Raw genomic sequence first — 16,594 nt, 5'->3', positions numbered from 1 at the left:
TCTGTGTAGCTTAATGTAATGTCTGGATACAGTCCAGAGATTAAACAGATAATCAAAAAGTACTGACCAAGTCCCTTGAGGGATGGGAGGAAAAATGGGAAGCTATTAAACTTTACCACCGGGGAAACCCTCATACTGTGTAAAACATTAGGGACATCCAAATCAATAGGCCAAGCCCTTGATCTTGAGGCTGGCATTTGTGAAGCTTATGTAGCAAAGAAGCTTAGCCTACCTATAAATATGCCTAAAAGTCACCTCTGGAGGACATCTTTTTTAACTCATATGTGGACTTTCTCACTCTAAGCCCAACTCTGCAAGTGAAACCATTGTCCTTCTCCCCTACGTGGGACATGATATCTGGGGATGAAAGTCTCCCTGTCAGTGTGAGAGATGACTCCTAGGGATGAGCCTGGCTCTGGCACCATGGGATCAACCATGCCATCCTGACCAAAAGGGGTTAAAGAGGTGTAGCAAATAAGGTATCAGTGGCTGAGAGAGTTCAAATAGAGTCAAGAGGATACACATGCTTCAGTTAGACATTGCTACCTATCGTAACCTGCCAACCTCCAACCACAACCATTCCTGCCAATGCTGAAGAATACCTAGGGCATTATATAAGATTCTAAAAAGGTCACATGCACTAGGTGACTTTCCGGAAACTGCAACCTCCAGATGTGTCCCTGGACCAGACAAGTCTTGAAACCTAGAGGGACCAGCCCCTCCAGTACATCACCTAGTTCCATCTCCCATCCCATATTATCAGCAGCCCCTTCCAACAGGAAAAAGTTAGAGTGGGCATAGCGCAGATACCCCTAAAGAATGGGAGAAAGGTCAAAGAAGATGGTGGAGTTATGCAGAGAAGATCGGGTTTGACGAATGAATATGAGTGCTGAATCCTTATACTGATATTTCTTTTGGTCTCCAGTACCTTAGAGAAGCTAGAAATAAAAGTCTAAAATTATGGAATCATAACCTATACCATCCTCTAAAATCTTCTCCAACTAATTGTGGTGATGTATTTTGAAATTTGCTGCTTTTATGTATATAAGTTTTTTAAAGAGAAAGAGGATTATAACAGAAAAAATAAGATTTAACAAATGAGTATAAAGGAAACGGTTGCCCCCACAAGATTGGATCAGGATTAAAACATAGCTTTTCTGGGATCATAATATCTTCAAACTGGCACATGTGCCTGAGAGTCACCCCCAGAGAACTTCTTTTGTTGTTCAAATGTGGCCTCTTTCTCTAAGCCAGCTCTGCAGGTGAACTCACTGCCCCCCCTCCCCCATATGAGAGATGATTCCCAGGGGTGTAAATATCCCTGACATTTTGGGACAGAAATCCTGGAATTTGCCAGGACCTGGCATCATGGAATTGAGAAAGTTTTCTTGACCAAAAGTGTGAAGAGAGAAATGAGACAAAATAAAATTTCAGTGACTGAGAGATTTCAGACTTGAGAGGTTATCCTGGAGGTTATTCTTTTTTTTTTTTTTTTTTTTTTAATTTTTTTTATTAATCAAAAAAAAGAAAAGAAATTAACACAACATTTGGAAATCATTCCATTCTACAAATGCACTCAGTAATTCTTAGTATCATCACATAGATGTATGATCATCATTTCTTAGTACATTTGCATCGATTTAGGAAAAGAACTAGCAAAACAGCAGAAAAAGATATAGAATGTTAATATAGAGAAGAGAATTAAAATAATAATACTAATTATATATATATATATATAAAGGAAAAAGATACAAACACACAAACAAACAAACAAAAAACCATATTTCAGGTGCAGCTTCATTCAGTGTTCCAACCTAGTTACATTACACTTAGGTATTATTGTGCTGTCCATTTTTGAGTTTTTGTATCTAGTTCTGTTGCACAGTCTGTATCCCTTCAGCTCCAATTACCCATTATCTTACCCTGTTTCTAACTCCTGCTGGTCTCTGTTACCAATGATATATTCCAAGCTGATTCTCGAATGTCGGTTCACATCAGTGGGACCTTACAGTATTTGTCCTTTAGTTTTGGGCTAGACTCACTCAGCATAATGTTCTCTAGGTCCATCCATGTTATTACTTGCTTCATAAGTTTAGTCTGTCTTAAAGCTGCATCATATTCCATCGTAGGTATACGCCACAGTTTGTTTAGCCACTCGTCTGTTGATGAACATTTTGGCTGTTTCCATCTCTTTGCAATTGTAGATAATGCTGCTATAAACACTGGTGTGCAAATGTCCGTCTGTGTCTTTGCCCCTAAGTCCTTTGAGTAGATACCTAGCAGTGGTATTGCTGGGTCGTAATCCATTCTGCCATTCTATGTCTTTTGATTGGGAAATTCAGTCCATTAACTAACTTTTAGTATTATTACTGTTTGGATAATATTTTCCTCTACCATTTTGGCTTTTGTATTATATATATCATATCTGATTTTCCTTCTTTCTACACTTTACTCCATACCTCTCTCTTCTGTCTTTTCGTATCTGACTCTAGTGCTCCCTTTAGTATTTCTTGCAGAGCTGGTCTCTTGGTCACAAATTCTCTCAGTGACTTTTTGTCTATAATTGTTTTAATTTCTCCTTCATTTTTGAAGGACAATTTTGCTGGATATAGGAGTCTTGGTTGGCAGTTTTTCTCTTTTAGTAATTTAAATATATCATCCCACTGTCTTCTAGCTTCCATGGTTTCTGCTGAGAAATCTACACATAGTCTTATTGGGTTTCCCTTGTATGTGACAGATTGTTTTTCTCTTGCTGCTTTCAAGATCCTCTCTTTCTCTTTGACCTCTGACATTCTAACTAGTAAGTGTCTTGGAGAACGCCTATTTGGGTCTATTCTCTTTGGGGTGCGCTGCACTTCTTGGATCTGCAAATTTAGGTCTTTCATAAGAGTTGGGAAATTTTCAGTGATAATTTCTTCCATTAGTTTTTCTCCTCCTTTTCCCTTCTCTTCTCCTTCTGGGACACCCACAACACGTATATTTGTGCGCTTCATATTGTCCTTGAGTTCCCTGATCCCCTGCTCAAGTTTTTCCATTCTTTTCCCTATAGTTTCTGTTTCTTTTTGGAATTCAGATGTTCCATCCTCCAGTTCACTAATTGTAGCTTCTGTCTCTTTAGATCTACCATTGTAGGTATCCATTGTTTTTTCCATTTTTTCTTCTTTGTCCTTCACTCCCATAAGTTCTGTGATTTGTTTTTTCAGATTTTCTATTTCTTCTTTTTGTTCAGCCCATGTCTTCTTCATGTCCTCCCTCAATTTATTGATTTGGTTTTTGAAGAGTTTTTCCATTTCTGTTCGTATATTCAGCATTAGTTGTCTCAGCTCCTGTATCTCATTTGAACTATTGGTTTGTTCCTTTGACTGGGCCATATCTTCAATTTTCCGAGCGTCATCCATTATTTTCTGCTGGTGTCTGGGCATTTGATCAGATTTCCCTGGGTGTGGGACCCAGCTGGTTGAAAGGTTTTTCTGTGAAATCTCTGGGCTCTGTTTTTCTTTTCCTGCCCAGTAGGTGGCGCTCGTGGTGCTCGTCTGTCTGCACGGCAGTCGGCCCGGGAAACCGCGCGTGGAGGCGGGGGTCGCTGGCCGCCGCGGCTTGGGAGAGTGCCGGTCCTAATTGCCCAGCTGGCCCGAAACGCCAAGCGTGACGGGAGGGCCCCGCTATCCAACGTTCCCAGTCAGACTGGGGAGCCACGTGCGTGGAGGGGACCCCAGTCGCCAGCCGCCCCGGCCGGGAAAACGTGCGCCCTTTGGGTATCTCACCGCAGCAGATTCTCTCTGCCCGTTCAGCCATTCCAGAATGGGGTACGCTGTCTTTTTGGTCTCTGTCGTGACTACGGGAGCTGTTTCGTATTGTTTCTGTTTCTTTAGCTGCTTTTCTGGAGGAGGAACTAAGACCCGTGCGTCTTACTAAGCCGCCATCTTTTCCAGAAGTCCCTGGAGGTTATTCTTATACATTATATATATATATATCCCTTTTTAGTTTATGGTGTATTGGAGTGACTAGAGGGAAGTACCTGAAACTAAAGCTGAGTTCCAGTAGTCTTGATTCTTGAAGATGATTGTATAACTATATAGCTTTCACAATGTGACTGTGTGATTGTGAAAACCTTGTGTCTGATGCTCCTTTTATCTAAGTTATGAACAGATGTAAAAAAAAAAACAATAAAGATAAAAATTAAATTAATAATAGGGAGATAAAGAGTAAAAAGTTGGGTAGATTGAAATACTGGTGGTCAATGAGAGGGAGGTTAGGGGCATGGGATATATGAGTTTTCTTCTTTTTTCTTTTTTTTTCCTGGGTTGATGCGGATGTTCTAAAAATGATTGTAGTGATGAATACACAATGATGTGATGATATTATGAGCCACTGATTGTAGACCATGTATGGACTGTATGTGTGTGAAGATTTCTCAATAAAATATTTTTTTAAAAAGAAGCAGTGCGAGAGTTCATCACATGCCTTTACTGCATCAGTTGCAATGATCATGTGGGTTTTTTCCCTACATTGTGTTAATATGATGTATCATATTGACTGACCTTTATGTGGAACCACCCTTGCATACCTGGATAAATCTCACTTGATCTTCATTATCATAAGTGCAGGAGAAGGTAATCCCCCCTCTTTTATATATGTCTCTTCTCTCGTCTTTGGATCATATGTCCTTCAATGGCAGCTAATTACTGATATTAGAAACAGCTACACTTAGAATATCTCATGTTTCCTCAAAAAAAAAAGGCATTTTCTGTATTTGGGAAACTAGCCATGTCTTCATCATTCTTTCTCTTTGCACTGGAAGGATGACTGTGTGATGGACCACTCTACCCCTCACATTCCACCAAAACTCTTTGGTGTACCCCAGGTTCTGAACCTCCTTTCATGGAAGGACTTACCCCTGCACTTATAGAGAGTCAGCACTTATTAAAGCTTGAAAGCACATTAAAGGATGTCACTACACATCCTTCGTGTCCCTGGCATGTATTGCTGCGTCTGCCTAACAAACCATCCCATAACGTAGTGGCATAAAATAATAACACTATTTCTCAAAGTTCGGTGGGTATACTGGGTGCAGATACAGGTTCTCATGTGACTGCAGTCAGATGCGGGCTGGGGCTGCATCTTCTGAGGTCTGAACTGGGGTGAACATCCACAGTGGCTCCCTCACATGGTGGGTGTTTGGGGCTGGCTGTCCGCTGAAAGTGCAGCTGGGACTGGGGACCTCAGCGACTACGCGCCCTTCTCCATGTGGCTTGGCCTTTTCACAGCCTGGAAACTGGGCTGCAAGAGGGGGTGTCCCCACTTGATTATGAAAACCTTGTGTCTGATGCTCCTTTTGTCCAGGATATGGATGCATGAGTTAAATACATATATATAAGGAAAATAAATAAATGAATAATAATGGGTAACGAATAAAATAAATTGGTAATTTTATTTTTATTGAAATACTAGTGGTCAATGAGAGGGTGGGGAAAGGGGTTTGGGATGTATGAGTTTTTTGTTTTTATGTCTTTCTCTGGAATGATACAAGTGTTCTAAAAATGATCATGGCAATGAATACACTGCTGTGTGATGATATTGTGAGCCACTGATTATGTACTGTGGATGGACTGTATGTGTGTGAAGATTTCTCAATAAAAATATTTAAAGAAAAAAAGAGGGAGTGTCCCGAGAGTGAGCTTTCCTAGAGGCCCACACCAAAGCTGCAAGGCATCCTATGACTCAGCCTCAGAGGTCTCAGAGCATCACTCCCACATTGGGAGGGATCAGTCATGCAAGTCACTAGAGCTGGTCCAGAGTCAAGAGCGACAGAAATGAGCTCTTTCCTCTTATTGGGAAGAGTAGCAAAGATTCTGTAACCATCTGCAGTCCACCAAACTTTGTTTTATAAATAAGGAAACGGAGGCCCAGGGAGGCCTTATCCATAGCCACTCAGGCATTTAATGGTAGATTCAGATCTGATGACTAAATCTAACCCATCCCCACACACAGCCCAGCAATCATCACCATTTCTGGTAAAGGAAATGCAGTTGCTTTGCTTGCTGATTAACATGGGCATTATTCTAATAAGAAAAAAAAATCCTCCTGTGGGTTGAAATTCCAACTTTTGTTTTAAGAAATATTCATTGAACTTCACAAAACTTCACCAGATCCCCCCTATTTCAAATATGATAAAAAGATATGGCTGTTCCTAAAAGTAGACTACCCACCTGTAATAAATAAGAGCACGAATAACCTCTTGTGGCCCTCAACTCAAAACTACATCCAGGTTACCTTCCAAAGTATCTTTGAAAGGTATTTACTGAGCCCCCATATGTCCTGAGTATTTTACAAAATAGACCATAAAGGACTTCTCTACTTTGGGGAGTTTATATTCTATAGCTGAAAACAGAATGGGTAAAGCAGTCTTAGAAGGCAGACTGTCTTCACTTACCACATCTTTCCCAGACACCCCAGTATCAACCAAAAGCAATAGAAGTGATCATTTCTGCCCAAGTATCCTCCTAGCAATCTGTATGGTGGAGAATGTAAGATGTCCCATAATCCAGTTATCAATTTTCTGCAAGTTTTGTCTGGTTATATGACCATTATCATAAAGACTGCAATTCTCAGCTTCTCAGGCAGCTAAACTGGCCCTGGCACCACATTGGGACCAGTGGATTTCTTTGAGGTGATGGGTACAATATCTGAGTCATGAATTTAAAGGGAAGGAGCATGTTCTCCAATTCTCTTTTGCCCTACTGCTGGCTGGAATGTATATGTGCTGGTAAGAGCTACAGCAGCCATTTTAGACCCAGAAGGTGGGCGCCTGCTGCAAATGGCAGAGTATGGTAGCCACTGGTGCTGCTGGCCACTATTTAGTTCCTATTTCCCTCCTGACCCACCTGTAGGATTTTGCATCCTCGTTCCCTTTTAGTGATGTGGGGCCAGATAACTAGTTCTGTTGATTGCATTGTGTGTGTCACTTCCAGCCTGAGCATTTAGTTGCTGATATGAGGCCTCTACCATGAACACCAGAAATACTCCAGATAGTGGCTAGTCCACCACCCTGAGTTTTAGATGAAGACAGTACTTCATTCAATCAATCTTCATTGATCCTTAGAGGACAGGTACCAAAAGGGAGAAAGAAACTGTTGTTTTTTTAAGCCATTGAGATTTGGGGACTGTTTATTATTGGAGCATAATCTAGCCTTTCCTGACTAAAACACCAAGCAAAAAGATAAAAAGATCCTGGGTCCCTGAAATCGTATCATCACCATCACTACTAAATTTCTCACATTGCTGAGAGTAAAACCATCTTTATCTTTCTTAAAGCCACAGTTATTTTAGTGGTTTAGCAGTCAAATCATTTCCTTACAAATAGAATCGTCTATAAAAGATCACATTTTGGAAGTTTGGGCATCCAGTGATTTAAAATTTTCTTTAAAAATGGTATTGGGAAGGTGAAATTTGTGTTCTAAGCACATTTGAATGTCCGAGTTTAAACACGTTGGGTTTAATCCCGTAGTAAAACTCTGAAAGCCAGTAATGAACACTTCAGTCATCCCTCTCATGGTGGCAAAGAAGCTGGGGTAATTAGTCACCCCCTCCTAAGAGTCATTAGTTGAGTGATGCTTTGGGGGCATTCATTTATCAGCACTTTCAATCTGACATATTTGTAGCAAAGGCAGTTTGGAAGACAAAGAAAGAGCTCATGTGAAGCAATGGAAGTCCGGGCATGTAGAAAGTTGAGGCAGTAAAGGCAAGAAGCTATAGATGGGGCATTTGTTCCACATCTCTGACTCCCATGTTTATCCTGTGTGACGGTACTGATGGGGAGGGCATCTCAATCAAGCCGGCCCAGCAGTGTCTGAGTAGAAGCCTTATGTGATCAGCCCCTGTTTCCCTCTCCAGCCTTTTCCTTTACTCCTTATGCATTCTGCACTAACTAGACTGAGCACTTGTAGGCATCCTCAAATGCTGTGCCCTGACTCTCCTCCAGAATTTTGCAAATTCTATTTCTATTCCTACTCCTCTTTTCTGGCATCAAGTTTGAAGTTCATCCTATATGTCACCAATTTCACTTCTCCCAGAAAGGCTTCCCTAACCTTTCAAGTCCACTGATGTGTCCATCCTCTGAGCTCTCTTTGGGTCTCCCAGGGTCCACTCAAGTCTGGTTGGCCATCGTTTATTAGCACTTATCCCCTATTTCCCTACCCCAGTGGCCTAAGACTGTCACTCGGCCACCAGGTGAAGCAAGCAGGTCTGGATATAAATGTTAACTGTAGACAGGAGCCTCGTTCTAATAAGAACAGGCACTTTTCCTACTTCTGCTCAACACCTGCTTGAATCACTCTGCCCTCAAGCTTCCCCAAAGCACCGTGATTGGTCATTTCTGAGACTCTTTCATACAACAAAATCACTGGCCTGTAGCTGTTATATGAGCAGTGAATAGAAGAGAGGAGGAAGCTGGGTCTGTTTCTAGATTTTGTATGACAGTAGAGAACTAATAATCCCTCACCCCCACCCACTCACCTACTCCTGCCCAGAACTGAACCAATGCTCCCCCTGAAAGGAACAGGCAGGTGTGACTTCCTGATCTGAAAGCAGAGTCTTGCCTCTCCCACTTGGTGCCTGCCTCTCTTCCTTCTGCCTCCAGGGTTTCCTAAAAAGTAATAATTTCCCCCTAAAGTGATCATCAACTGTCTCCAGTCTCCCCATTTTAAACAAATAAAGAAGAAAATCAGACAAGAGAACAGAAATGAAATAACATTAGAGAACATGATTCTCACCAAGAAGCCAGTGGATGTCCCAGAGGCTCCCAGGTATCCAGTTGCCTCGAACATAAAAACCAGAGCAGGTTGCTCTGGGAGTTACTGGCCAAGAGCAGTGACCTTCCTCTCTTAGGCAATTTACAAGCTAAAATGAAAAACCTACCCCCAGATTCCCAAACCAGTACATGAACTACATCACTTATCTGCCAATAAAACCACCATTTCATGAGGAAAGGTGAGCCATGACTCCCAAAAGGAGCAGGAAAAAAATTACAATTATACTCTTTCTCTCCCTTCCCCACATACTGCCATGACTTTATTTCTTCTGTGTTCTCTTCCTCACTCAAAGGCATTAGCTTAGAAGGGCTTGAGGGGGAGAGGTGTCTTTTTAACATTTATTCCATAGTAAAAAATGTGGGACTTAAAACGCTTTCTTGGAAAAGACAAGGGAGAGAAGGGAACAAATATTACTTAATACCTACTGTGTTGTATGCGCTGCAATAGTAGATTTCATTATTTTTTTCATTACCCACAACAATCTTCTGAGGTAGGTAGCATTTGATTTTACACATGAGATGATTGAAAATCAGAAAGGTTTAGAAACTTGCCCAAGATTGTTGCTTCCTATTGAAATGGAGCTCGAAGGATATTAAGGAATGATGAGAAAAAAAGAAAGGAAGAAAGAAAGAAAGAAAGACACAGACGGGCTCAGGGGGTCTGAAGCTTGAGTTTACTTCAGACAGACTTCAGACAATTTTATTCTTAACCAGATCCTGGTTATATACCACAGGATGACAATAGGCATGCATGCATTTCCTGAGGGAACAAAGTTCTTATCTTTCAGTGTTCTTCCTTCGTACTTAAAATAACCATTTGGGGTAAACAAACATTCTCTTCCTCCTAGACTGTCTTACATAAATCAGATAACATAAAGCAGCTTACTGCCGCCACCACCCTAATGCCATCTACTCCCAAGTAGTTCCGCAGGTCTTATGTTAATCCTATCTCCTACACAAGATCACACAGCAGAGTCAGGAAATCCTGATTAGGATCATTTTAATATGGCTTGCCTTTTGCTGTTCTGTGAGCAAGTCCATCCCCTATCAGGAGACAATCCCTCCTCCTCTCCCACTAGCTCATGTACTTTGATCAAGTCTGTTGGCTTGCAGGAGCTTTCATGTCTGTTAGACAAGTCACAGGAGACAATGCAGCCCTGGGCACAGTTCAAGCTGCAAAGCCTTCCGGATTGAGGGATTTAAAATTCAACTTTTTTTTGAAAGAATCCCAACACTGAAAGAAACAAATAAAAACAAGAATTCTTCAGCTGTGGTCTGACTGGAATATTTGGACACACTTGCCAAGATGTGACATCATTTTACTTCCAGACTCCAATGTTAAACATAGCCCAGCAAACTCTCTGAACCAGTTGTCTTCTTCACACACAATGTGGATTCTATGTTTATTTCCTGCTTTAGAGAAATGCTTTGTGAAATGAAACCTGCCGACTGGCTGTTTCAATGGCCTGACTGATCTCTAAGGGAGATCCAAAGATTTGTTGAACTTGCACCAAACACACACACACACACACACGCACATGTGCGTACAGGCATCCCACCAGGCTGCTCTTTTGTGGTACAGGAATTCCAAACCAGCTGCAAACGCTCTTTTCAACAACCTGTGAGGTGATCTGATTTACCAAAACTCAGCATGAGCCCCCCATTTTCTCTCTCTGATTCAGGTAGATAACCTAATCTCTCTGATTAGGTAGAATTTTAAGAAATTGCCATCTTAAAATTTCTAACTGCTTCTCTGTCTAAGCGGACCCAGCACATTTTGTTGGAGACTCACTTAGGTGACCTCTCCCGGTTATGTAAAGGTGAGGTGAGCCGGCCTCCCCTGCCCTGAGGCCTTAAGAAGGACCCTTTGTAATGACCATTTTGCATTATTACTGTAAAGGCAATACTTTCTTCTACCATTTTGTCTTTTGGATTTTAGACGTCATATCAAAGTTTTTTCCCTTTTAAGCCCTCCTGAGGGTCTTCATTTTTACACTTTTCTGAAGACCCCCCATGCCTGCCCTTTCCTATCTGCCTGTAGTGCCCCCTTTAGTATTTTTGGAAAGCTGGTCCCTTGGTCAGAAATTCACTCAGTGATTGACTGGAAATGTTTTAATTCCCCCTGATTTCTGAAGGATAATTTTTTGGATATAGAATTCTTGGTTGGCCCTTTTCCTCTTTTAGAATCTTAAGTATATCATACACCTGCCTCCTCACCTCCATGGTTTGTGCTGATAAATTCACAGTTTCTTTCTAGACTTTCCTTGTATGTGATGGATTGTTTTTCAGTTGCTGCATCCAAAGTTCTCTCATTCTCTTGGGCATCTGACAGTCTGATTCATAAGTGTCTGGGATTATGTGTGTTTGAATCTATTGTGTTTGGGGTATGCTGGACTTCTTGGATCTGTAAGTTTGTGCTTTTCATAACAGATGGGAAATTTTCCATGATAATTTCCTCCATTAATCTTTTTCTTCCTTTTGCCTTCTCTTCTGCTTCTGGGATGCCCACAACATGTGTGCTTATGTGCTTCCTGTTGTCATTCCATTCCCTGAGATGCAGCTCCTATTTCTCCATTCTATTCCTGTATATCCTTTTGTGTGTCAGACTTCAGATGTCCAGTCCTGTAGTTCACTAATCCTTTCTTCTGCCTCTTCAAATCTATTGTTCTAGGTGCCCGCCTTTTTTTTTTTTTTCTTTTCATCTCTTCCATTGTGCCTTTCATTCCTGTAAGTTCTGTGATTTTTTTCAAACTCTTGATTTTTTCCTTCTTTTGGACAATGCTTTCTTTACATCCTCCCTCAAGCTATTGATTTGATTTTTGATGAGATTTTTCATGTCTGTTTGAATATCCTGAATCAGTTGTTACCACTCTTGTATCATATTTCAGTTGTTGGTATGTTCCTTTGACTGGGCCATATCTTCAGTTTTCTTAGTATGACCCATTATGTTTTGCTGGCATCTAGGCTATTGATTTCCTTAATTAGTTTCTTGTGGAGATTGTTTTCACTCTTTTCCTGTGGATTTTCTGGCTAGATGGCTTAGTTCTCTATCTGTTCTTTGACATTCAATTCAGCTTATTGTAAACTTCTAGCACTGGTTCTATTAACCTGATCGGAACTTCTTAGTTCTTGTTTTTCCGTTTCTTGCACAGCATATATGGGACCTTTTTTGAGGAGGATTGTCCAGTCAGATACCATAGACCCCAGTCCCATTTTCCCAGACTGGACTGTCCTCCTGTCAAGAGAAAAGAGTCACCTGCATCAGTTTTTCCTGAGGGTTAGAGCCAGCAGGTTGACAAATTATCCTATGGAGCTCTTCAACTCTGTGTTTTCTTATCCTGGCCAGTATGTGGTGCTTGGCAGCCTGAGGCATCCCACTAGGGTAAAGTGATGAGGTGCCTTCATCTTCAGCAGATTCTCTCTGAAGGGGTCATGGTTAAGACAGAGGGATGAGGTTGTAGGTTGGCATTAATTGCTTTAGTTTTCCAGGAACTGGGGCCTGAGTTCCTCGAGGAAGGGATTCTGCTTGATCTGGGCCCCACCTTTCTGTTGGGGAAGCTACAGCTTTCAGGGAATTAACTCCTTTCACCTGACTTGTTATTTTTTCTCTCAGACAAGCTTAATTTTCCCCTTCCCTTGAGCAGTTATAAGCTGAGCATCCTCTTCTTTCTACTTTGATTGTGGCTTTGTGTTTTGAAACCCTGTGGCACTGGGGACCTTGGGAAATGTCTGCTATAACTTGTCATCAGACCCCCCATGAACTCATATGTCTTTCAAGCCTTTGTAGCACTCATTTGGAGAGACAGGACTTGTTTGTGTTGGGGTTCTCTTACTGGCAGGTGAGCAGCATGTACAAGTTAAGCAGGGGCTGTCACATGGCTATCCTGGCAGAACAAGAAATCAACCAAAGGCTCCTTGACAAGATGAGAGTTACTTGAACCTCCCCTTCATCTCTCAGAAGCCTCCAAAGTACTGTCCATGAGTACCCCTTGAGTAGACAAGAGCCCCTTCCCCACCTGTCTGAAGCTGATGGGCTTTTCCACACTGTTCAAGTATGTCCATTTCCTAAGGAGCTGATGGGAAAGTAGGGGCTGCCATGTGCCTGAATCAAGAAAACTGCTGCCAGGAAACCCCAGCAGGGCCAAACTATTCCAAGGATTCTCTTCTGAAAGCTTTAGTTGGGGAGGAGACCAGGCATGGTGGCCTCAGACCCAGTGTAGGTAAACTGTAAAAAGCTGACTAAAATGGAGATGAACAAAAGGATGCCAGAATAATGAGACACCAAAAATGGTCAGTCAGTAGGAGGGGAGACCAGAAGTGAAGGCTGCCAGGGCCATAACACATGTCCTAGAGTGAAGGGGCCCTGGGGCTGAGGCCAGGAAGTTTAAGGTCATCTCCAGCAGTCCTCAATACCCTTCCACTTGAGTCCCCATTCTTGTCGCATATGGCCCAAAGAGGCGAACTTGAACATGGATCTCTGAAAGGGATTTAGACCCTTCCTGTAACTGGAGGGCTTCAGAGAACTGTGAGGCCCCAGGCTACAAGTGGCCAGCTCTTTGTCCAGGGACCAGGAATCACCTTTGAAAAGGGCAAGATCTGGACTTTCCATGGTGATGAGTCACACCTGCACACGACGTGAAATTAGAGGCCCTTGCTCTGACAACTGCCTTTGGAAGGGCATCTCAACATGTTTCCATTTGAGGCCTTGGGCTAGGACACAAAGAAAGTCTTTGTCCAGCTCACATTAGAGGGTCTACTGTGATATGCAGTGGTAGTGCAGATTGCCTGATTTTCAAACACACATCCTTGCAGGAGGCTACAGATTCAATATTTACACAACCCTGATCTCCACAACAGATCAGGGAATTGACTACTGTTCCTCCAGGAGGACTGGGTGAGGTGGAAGCACCCTGACTGTACTCACATCTTGTAAGTGAAAGAAGCAAAACCCATCAGCTGGAGAGCCCTGAAGCTTTGGTCTCTCCCTCTCTAAGTGCATACTCAGTGTGCATGGGGGTTATGCTCAGTCCCATAAGGCCACTGGTGGGCAAGACCCTAAGGAGGAGGTGACAGCTTAGTATAGAGGAGCTGGAGAAGAGGAGAAGTTTGAAGGCACATTGTCTCAACTGCACTCAGTTGAGGAAATCAGCATTCAGTCCTGTCCACTCCCCATCCATCTTCCTCTTCCCACCCTAATCGAGAAATTGGCAGGAGGCTTTGCTTCAGGGAACTATCTACAGTGAGACACCTCCCTGCCTTGCACTTATACATCTGACGGAACCCCCACCAAGCACAATCCATGGGGAAAGAGGAAACAAGAGCAGAAACAGGGCTTTATCCGTTTATTGTCTGATGTACAAAAGAAGCTTCATGATTTGGCGGTTAATATCTTTACAAATTGTCTTAATCCTGTATTTCAACAACTTCAATCAATTTTTAACAGCTCAACATTGCTCTTGTTATAGGGAAGACATAAAAGTCTTTGCCTTGGGTTGAGTGGTCTGAAAAGAATAGGTCAGCAAATGGGTGGGAGGGGATAGGGCAGAATCCAAGGTAGAAGACCTCTAGCCTTCCCCTGGAAGAGCAGGGCAGAAACTCATAAAACACAGGTGACAATATAACTAGGGCAGGTCAATGTTTTGTAGTACCTGAAGCTTTTCTCTCTTGGGAGGTACCACTTTAATGAATGTCATGCAAAATTACTCCCCAAATCTTTCTGCCATGCCCCCTGGCAGTGGGTCACTGCAGCTTAATCTTCATGTCATTTCTTTAGATTCAGTTGAATCCCTTCCTGCCTTTGCAGTCTAATATCACAACATGAACTCTAAAGCCTGTTGCAGAGCACATGTGCTTACCCTGCCCACCTATCAGTCATTGTATTCCCTCGATGTCTGTTTCATCCCCTGGACAAGACCCATTCCCTCTTTTCTATAATCACCTCCAGGAAGCCTGCTTGGATTTTTGCAGTCTCTTTTGAGGAGGCCTTTCTGTGTCCTCAGAAAAGGTCCTCCTCATCTCTAGGTCAGCATTTAGCACGTCGATATGCCTCCAAGCTACGAGGTCAAAGAAGTCATGGATGATGCTGCAGGCCATCTCCATGTTGCTGAACATGCAGAATGTATTCAATAGCTTTTCGTTTGAATGACTGCATGAATGTGAGACAACTGAAAGGAAAGATCTTTGGGTACAGTTCTAGTTTGCTATCTGCCAGAATGCAATCTGCCAAAAAACGGAATGGCTTTTAAAAAGGGGAATTTCATACGTTACTAGTTTACAGGTCTAAGGTCAAGACAATGTCCCAATGAAGGCAAGTCTATAGAAATGTCCAATCAAAGATATGCAGAGAAAGATACCTTGGTTCTAGAAGGCTGATGAAGTTCAGCGTTTTTCTCTCAGGTGGAAGGGCACATGGTAAACACAGTCATAGTTTCTCTCTCATCTGGAAAGGCACATGGTGAACACGGTCAGGGTTCCTCACTCATCTGGAAGGGAACATGGTGAACACAGTGTCATCTGCTGGCTTCATCTCCTGGCTTCCAGTTTCATGAAGCTCCCTGGGAGACATTTTCCTTCTTCATCTCCAAAGGTGACTGGCTGGCAGACTCTGCTTCTTGTGGCTATGTCATTCTGCTCTGCTCTCTCTGAATCTCTTTCATTCTCCAAAAAGTTTCCTCTTTTATAGGACTCCAGAAACTTATCAAGGCCCACCCCAATGTGTGGACACATGCCACCACCTAATCCAGATTAACAACCATGCATGATTAAATCACATCGCGATGGAGATGATCTGATTACAATTTCAAACATACAGTATTGAATAGGGATTATTCTGCCTTTATGAAATGGGATTTTGATGAAAACATGGCTTTTCTGGAGGACATGCATCATTTCAAACCTACACAGGTATCATTCCCAGAATCTCCTCTGAGCTGTTGAATGTCAGACAGCTCAATTCAGCCCTCGTAGCCCAGATGTCAGGATTAAGTGACTTTAGAGCTGTGATGTCTGTCTCAGGATGTTTCCTAAGCAGCAGTTTTGACAAGTAGTCAACTCTGGGCATTCCAGTTAGCCTTCTCATACAGGAAGAAGGCAAATGGCCACCAAAATACATGCATTGTGCAAAATGAAGGCATGGAGGTATGCCTGCTCTCCCATGGGTGAATGTCAAGGATCTGGGCTTCAGTGAGGTGGACATGTGCCCTCTAGAGTTTCTACAGCTCTGATTTGCTGAGGCTGTCATGGGACCACCTGGACCGTGTCCTGTTGTTCAACCTTTTCTCTTCCTGTATGATACATCCTGACACCTGCACACCACCTTCTTTGAGTTCTTCTCATAACATGCTCACTACCATGCTTCCTCCATGGCCAGCCTCACTGGAACCTTTTATACTTTGGGAGAAGGACAAGAGTTTGTCCATCTGAAAGACACACCCTCTGCTAAACCATCTATCCTTGTTTGACTTGACTTTCAGGCTGTGCCTAGTGAACATATACTTGACTCTTCTACAAAGCTCATACTTTAGCTTCACCTTGACCTAGGCTGTTGTTCTAGTTTGCTGGCTTCTTCTCCTGGCTTCCTTTTTCATGAAGTTCCCCGGGAGGCATTTTCCTTCTTCATCTCCAAAGGTTGCTGGCTGGTGGACTCAGCTTCTCCTGGCTATGTCATTCTGTTCCAATCTCTCTGAATCTCCCATTCTCCAAAATGTTTCCTCTTGTATATGACTCCAGAAACTAATCAAGATCCACTCAAATGGGTGGGTACATGTCATTGCCTAATCCAGCTCA

Source organism: Tamandua tetradactyla, chromosome 2 (assembly GCF_023851605.1).
Source record: "Tamandua tetradactyla isolate mTamTet1 chromosome 2, mTamTet1.pri, whole genome shotgun sequence".
Lineage (NCBI taxonomy): Eukaryota > Metazoa > Chordata > Mammalia > Pilosa > Myrmecophagidae > Tamandua > Tamandua tetradactyla.
The sequence above is the reverse complement of the archived record's forward strand: the minus strand, read 5'-3'. Positions refer to the sequence as shown.